General features: G+C 40.2%; 1 long non-coding RNA gene across 2 annotated transcripts; it reads right to left on the bottom strand.

The window, feature by feature from the left end:
• Nucleotides 1–224: 224 nt before the first annotated feature.
• Nucleotides 225–1586, bottom strand: LOC109201259 (uncharacterized). 2 transcript variants are annotated; one of them, XR_002061277.1, is made up of 5 exons: nt 1556–1586; nt 1361–1438; nt 1171–1209; nt 753–843; nt 225–539 (listed from the first exon to the last, which is right to left on the bottom strand). It is a non-coding gene; the product is annotated as an uncharacterized LOC109201259 (long non-coding RNA). The 2 variants fall into 2 exon arrangements; XR_002061278.2 differs by lacking the exon at nt 1556–1586 and adding an exon at nt 1504–1522.
• Between the last annotated feature and the right edge of the window lie 5872 nt (nt 1587–7458).

The raw sequence follows: 7458 nt of genomic DNA, 5'->3' as shown, positions 1-7458 counted from the left end.
CTGAGATCAATTCTGGAAATTATCATTAGACCAACTTAATATTAATACTTTTTTCAGGTTATTGTTTAGGATCTTAGTAAATGCTTTGAGCTCAGTCAGATATTAGCAGGTCAGACTTGTTATTTTCTATTTAGGTATTTTAAAACGAAGATAGATGAAAAACAAATTTGGTGTTTGGGTTTAGACCAATAAAAAAGGTGACATGTGACAGACTCAGAGACCAATTTCATTTAATGCTTAAGAGTTTAATGATGAAGATAATAAGAACAGAAATGAATAGTTTTTGTTATTAAAAGAGACAGTCCGGTCGACTCCAGTTTGTGTCACTTGTTGCTTCATTCTTTATGCAGCACTACAGCGAAAGAAAATAAGTAAAGATGTAAAAGGGGAAACTGATAGTTCAGGGAGTTGGATGAAAGTATTTGCTTCTCTGTCTGATGGACCATTTTCATGGAAGACCAGGAATCATCTTCTTTTTCAGAGCCAGACAAAATCGGTATCAGTGGTGAGCGTATATATATTATTCGTTCACGTCTTTCCTGTTTACACACACAAAGAAAACAATATTAACTGAAACCACAAGACATGTATACTGAGGGAAATATTCAGTATGTTGCATCAACAAAATAACCTGTATACCTTGACAGCACTATACAAATGTGTATTTTGTGTTAATTTGATAAAGAATGGATATTGTTATTAAATATTAAGAGAAAGAAAGAAAGTGGTAAATCAAAAATCATAGTTTTTACCCCCATCGCTTTCTCCATACCCATCGCCATTTAACGCAACGATAAGTTTTGCGCCAATACCACAGGATCCTCTTGTCAACAGCTTGCTCTTCTGAAGACAAGCAAATTACACTATAGTAAAAATTTATGAATTTTCTGTATCTGTGAAAACATTTTGTAATATTTTTTGTATTTGCATGGTGTTCTTTCTTTTTTTTATTCTATGGACACACAATGAATTTTCAAATGTATACATTTAATTGAATATTTTACGATATTAAACACATAATTTTAGATTTAATTTTCCATTATAATGCATAATATTGAAATAACACAACATTTGTACAACAAACTTTGTAGCACATTGATGTGTTGCTGTTCCGTTCAGCGAAACAGAGCTGTGATTATTTTAGTGTGAGTTTTTAAACTGTTGACCAACCTTGTGGATTATTCTCTGCCCCACTGCTGCCCGATTTTTCTGGAATAAAAATTTAAATTTAAAAGTTAAAATTATATTAGAAAATCAGATCTTGACTTTGATTGTTAAATTTCCATTTATTATATTGTACTGTTATTTTTATGAATACATACAGACATACACATTATGTACAATAAACTTTAATACTCACGAGCAGTAATGATCAGAGGGATCATTACACAAAGAAACACAAACACAGTCAGCAGCCTCATGGTGATCTTTAATATCTCTGTGAAAAACAGAAGACATCAAGACATCATTAAAAAATAGGATAGAACAGATTTTGTTGCAGACCTTCTGGAGAATATGTAGAATATTTGTAGAGTAGATTTCTTTCAGCACCGACCGATAGCTTCAGCCTTCCAGTGAGAAGGTGCAAACAGCAGTAAATCAGTGCTTATATACTGTTTGTTTGACGCTTCAAAAATAGGAATTAACATTGAAAAAACCGACACGTGTATCATGTGATTCATGCTGGACAGACTTTCACTGCACCTATTTATTTCTTCATCAAAATAATTTCCTCATACTCACTACTTCTTCTTTTGGCTGCCCACTTAACTTTAAACCGACTAGTTGACAAAGTGTCTCCACAGAGTATAACTACATGATATTTCATGTGTTTAATTAGGATTTTATATGTTTTGTAACAAAATAATAATAAGCATCATATTAAAGGCATGATGCTTTGGTGTTCCCATTGAGAGGCTACAGAAAGTAGCCAGGGAAAGGGACGTAGGGGCTTCTCTGTGTAGGCTGCTGCTCCCATGACCTGGCTCTGGATAAGCAGAAGAAAATGGATGAGTGGATGTCAGGTTAGGATCCCTGGGTCTTGGACCCTACTTCTGAGTTTTTGCGCATTGACCTTCTGGGTTGTGAAAATGTTTTATGTTTAGGTTTTGTTCCTTGTGTCTTTGGTGAACAGGGTAGTCAGCTTGTTGTCTTGTCATTTCTTAGTATCATTCTTGTAGCCTGTTTAATGTTTTTGTGTTATATCCTAGTACTGCAGCTTCTGTATTCCTGGGCTGGCCAATATTTAGTTTCGAGATTACTTCGTTGTTGTGTTATAGTTTGTATAGGTTATACATTTGTTAAAGTTTATTTTATACACACAATTTTTTGATACTTTTGTATTTTCCATTTTTTCTTCCCGTTTAAGAAAAAAAGAGAAATGAATCCAGCCACAATTGTGATCTATAGTGAGAGTAGACAGAATACATGTGTGAAGGAGCGGAAGATAGGTATGACAGTGAAAATGCAAGGAGTAGAGGTAGTGATGGTAGATCAGTGTAAATGCATGAAGTGAACCATACGGAGCAAGAAAGTCCAAAAGAGAGGTGAAGTGACAGTGAAGTGACACCCTCTCTTCATTTAAGATGTGTGTTTTCTGGTGTTTTGAAATTCACAAGTCTTGTGAAATAATGTGTGACCTTCAGTTTTGAACAATGTTTCAAAAGCTGTTGCTTCTCCAAACTATAACCAAGGCTGTTGGCTAACTGATGATAATCATGATAATGAGTTTATCTCCAAGTCAAACTCAGTCATGGTCTTCTGTACGTGTTTTATGGTTAAGAAACCATAAGAGAAAATTAACATCCACCAAGCATCTGACATTCATCACCAATGTTTTCAACATGTTTGTTTTTTGACCACATGAAACACTCAGTGTTTCGAAGAAATCCACAAACCCTCATTAATAATGTCTTATTCAGCCGAGATAACAAATGAAGCTTTTTATGTCAAATGTGGTTATAAAATGTAGTTTAAGAACATGAGTTGAATCAGACTCATGTGGTAGGCTTACTGCTGTGTAAGCAGCTTGTTGGTTACATGCTTATAAAGGTGAAGCATGAAGTTAGGTTTAATACTGATCAGGCATTCACAAATATTTATGTTAACATGTTAAGCATTCAATCGCTCCAATCTTCCATCTGTACATGTTTGTGCATGTGTTTGTTTTTGTGCAGAAACAGGGCTTCCCACCCTCGGTCTCAATGGTCATATGAGCGATCAAACACCTGTCCTTGATGTCCCTGTTTGGAAGCAACTGCTTAAGGTGGTGGCTCATCTTCAGTCTTTGCTGGATGACTGAAAAACTATAAATAAGTTAATGAAAGCCTCGCTTCTCTGCCTGTGTGACTGGTTTGTCTGCCTCTTTGAGAAGTGTTTTAAAAGAGTGATTGTGTGGAGAAATTATACTGTTGGAATTTGGACCTTCACTAATGTTTACTTTGTGGATTGTTGTAAATAAACACACTGAACATGTAGATTGAGTCCTGCAAATGATGGGATGTTCATAAGCCACACTTTGCCCTCCCTCGTATCTCATCCAGACTGTGGCCGGATTTATGCTTTCAAATACAGCAAGCATTCCTATATTCTACCATAATGGAATATTAGGAAGTAAAAAATTAAGAAATAGCACCTAAATATTTCTAGAGCTCTATGCTAAAATGCAAAGTATAGACTAAGAATGTCTGTTCAGTAATATAAAATTATCTAGAGAAAGGTCTTGATGCATTCTCAATCATCCAGGAAAGTAAATCTCCAAAAAGTTGAATCTGTTCATCTGGACGTAGCGTTTTGTGGGAGAAACGTTTCGTCACTCATCCAAGTGACTTCTTCAGTCTCAGCTGACTGCAGGTTTCCCCAAATCTTATAAACAGTACATTTGCATAATGACTGACACCAGCCCACTGATGGAACAATGGCCTGGGAGATCAGTTCCTTAATCTAATTATGCAAATTCTCATGACCATTGATCAACAACCACTGACCAAAACCCATTGATCAAAGCCCACTGATCAATGGCTAGGGATGGGTATTGTTTTGGTTTTATCCGATACCAGTACCAAACCGATACTTTTGAAACGGTGCCGGTGCTTAAACGGTTCTCGAACCGGTGCTTAAAGAATGAAGAACATGCACTTTGTCCAAAAACCTCTCATGTTTAGCTGTTTTTTTGTAAAAAGATAACAATGTTAGCCTTTTCTGCAGCTACAGGGCATATATGGTATCACTCTTGGCTGGAAGCACTGGGAAAACACAAACTTTGTCCAAAAACCTCTCATGTTTAGCTGTTTCCCACTTTTTCTTTGGTCATTTTAGCCTTTTTGGCCAGGGTGAAGGGAGTATCTGCCATCAAACAAGAAGACAGCCGCATGTAACTACGACGGTGTTTGCTAGTTCACCTTACATGCATTAATTTAATAACGTGGTTAGGCTACTCAATGTAAATTACACACGAACAACATTAAGCTACTGACCCAGAGAAGAACGGCTGCTGCTGCCATCATCATCCGTCATCATTTCTGCTACACTGGCAGGGCTAGGGGCCAGGACTCTCCTCTTCGGGTTTTTGGGGGATGTTGCTAACTCCGGGTCCGATAACAGGCAGCACACCCGCAGTAGATGTGCACGGTGTGAGGTGGGCTATTTGGGCAAGCTATCAAATACGGCGCATTTCTCGGCTTTTAAAAAATGCTATACATCGCCAGGTGTTTCATCAGATTCGAGGAGTTACCTCCTTTGCACAGTATCAGCTTAAAGCACTTGTTGCAGGCTGCTGAGTTTGCATCTTTTGTTGTGAAGTACAGCCAGACTTTTGACCGCTTCGCCTTGGGCATTTTTAATCTGTAGCTCTGCTCTAAAAGAACGTACGTACCTGGGCCCGCCTACTACGCTTGCAAAGGTAAAATGATTGGCTAGAATCCAAGCTGTATGACATCTCAGGAAAAAAAAAAGCACCGAAATAAAGCACCGAAATAAATGTTATGATTTAATGTTGTCAGTGTTTTGTTTTATGTTATGTTTAAGGATTTGTTCTCGTTTCCTGTTTTATTGTGAAGGTCTGCGTCTCATGTGAGTGTGTTAAGTTTTACCTCTGTCTCGTCTTGTTGATTATTCCCAGCTGTGTTCCCCACCTGTGTGCAATCTCCCTGTGTTTTCCTGTGTGTATTTAAGTCGCGTCCTCTGTCTTTGTAGTTTGGCTGGTCCGTCTGTGTATCCACCATGTCTCATCCGTGTGTTTCCCTGCTCCCCAACCGTCATCTGTTTTCTGCTCGCGGTTATTTGTGTTCAGGTTTGTGTTTCTGTTCAGGGTCAGTAGATTAGTTTTCCCAGTATAGTTTAGTTCTCCGTTCACCATTTTGTCCATCTCTTTTGTTGTGTTTGCCTTAGTGGCACCAGCCATTTTTAGCCGACCTGGTTGTCCATTTTAAGATAAAGCCTCTTCTCATCCCACAATCTGGTATTCATCTTCTTTTATGTTGCGGCTATGAGCCGGGTCGTAACAGAATTGGGGGCTCGTCCGGGATCCGTCTGTCTTCGCTGGAGGGTCCAAGGGACCGCTTCAGCGTTCGTCTGTCTTCGCTGGAAGGTCCGAGGGACCGCTTCAGCCTTCTGTCTTCGCTGGAGGGTCCAAGGGGCCTGTCCGGCCTGCATTCGTCTCCGCTGGAGGGTCCGAGGGGCCTGTCCAGCCTTCGTCCGTCTCCGCTGGAGGGTCCGAGGGACCGCTTCAGCAATCGTCCCTCTTCGCTGGAGGGTCCGAGGGGCCTGTCCAGCCAACATTCGTCTTCGCTGGAGGGTCCAAGGGGCCTGTCCAGCCTTCGTTCGTCTCCGCTGGAGGGTCCAAGGGGCCTATCCAGCCTTCGTCCATCTCCGCTTCAGCCATTCGTCTTCGCTGGAAGAGCCCGTCCAGCCATTCGTCTTCGCTGGTCATGAATCACACATTTTCATTTGGGGTTAAATGTTTGATTTTTGGGTGGGGGGAAATGTTATGATTTAATGTTGTCAGTGTTTTGTTTTATGTTATGTTTAAGGATTTGTTCTCGTTTCCTGTTTTATTGTGAAGGTCTGCTTCTCATGTGAGTGTGTTAAGTTTTACCTCTGTCTCGTCTTGTTGATTATTCCCAGCTGTGTTCCCCACCTGTGTGCAATCTCCCTGTGTTTTCCTGTGTGTATTTAAGTCGCGTCCTCTGTCTTTGTAGTTTGGCTGGTCCGTCTGTGTATCCACCATGTCTCATCCGTGTGTTTCCCTGCTGCCCAACCGTCATCTGTTTTCTGCTCGCGGTTATTTGTGTTCAGGTTTGTGTTTCTGTTCAGGGTCAGTAGATTAGTTTTCCCAGTATACAGGGAGTGCAGAATTATTAGGCAAGTTGTATTTTTGAGGAATAATTTTATTATTGAACAACAACCATGTTCTCAATGAACCCAAAAAACTCATTAATATCAAAGCTGAATGTTTTTGGAAGTAGTTTTTAGTTTGTTTTTAGTTTTAGCTATTTTAGGGGGATATCTGTGTGTGCAGGTGACTATTACTGTGCATAATTATTAGGCAACTTAACAAAAAACAAATATATACCCATTTCAATTATTTATTTTTACCAGTGAAACCAATATAACATCTCCACATTCACAAATATACATTTCTGACATTCAAAAACCAAACAAAAACAAATCAGAGACCAATATAGCCACCTTTCTTTGCAAGGACACTCAAAAGCCTGCCATCCATGGATTCTGTCAGTGTTTTGATCTGTTCACCATCAACATTGCGTGCAGCAGCAACCACAGCCTCCCAGACACTGTTCAGAGAGGTGTACTGTTTTCCCTCCTTGTAAATCTCACATTTGATGATGGACCACAGGTTCTCAATGGGGTTCAGATCAGGTGAACAAGGAGGCCATGTCATTAGTTTTTCTTCTTTTAAACCCTTTCTTGCCAGCCACGCTGTGGAGTACTTGGATGCGTGTGATGGAGCATTGTCCTGCATGAAAATCATGTTTTTCTTGAAGGATGCAGACTTCTTCCTGTACCACTGCTTGAAGAAGGTGTCTTCCAGAAACTGGCAGTAGGACTGGGAGTTGAGCTTGACTCCATCCTCAACCCGAAAAGGCCCCACAAGCTCATCTTTGATGATACCAGCCCAAACCAGTACTCCACCTCCACCTTGCTGGCGTCTGAGTGGGACTGGAGCTCTCTGCCCTTTACCAATCCAGCCACGGGCCCATCCATCTGGCCCATCAAGACTCACTCTCATTTCATCAGTCCATAAAACCTTAGAAAAATCAGTCTTGAGATATTTCTTGGCCCAGTCTTGACGTTTCAGCTTGTGTGTCTTGTTCAGTGGTGGTCGTCTTTCAGCCTTTCTTACCTTGGCCATGTCTCTGAGTATTGCACACCTGGTGCTTTTGGGCACTCCAGTGATGTTGCAGCTCTGAAATATGGCCAAACTGGTGGCAAGTGGCA

Source organism: Oreochromis niloticus, linkage group LG3 (genome assembly GCF_001858045.2).
Source record: "Oreochromis niloticus isolate F11D_XX linkage group LG3, O_niloticus_UMD_NMBU, whole genome shotgun sequence".
Classification (NCBI taxonomy): Eukaryota; Metazoa; Chordata; class Actinopteri; order Cichliformes; family Cichlidae; genus Oreochromis; species Oreochromis niloticus.
This window is presented reverse-complemented; position numbering and strand designations above follow the sequence as displayed.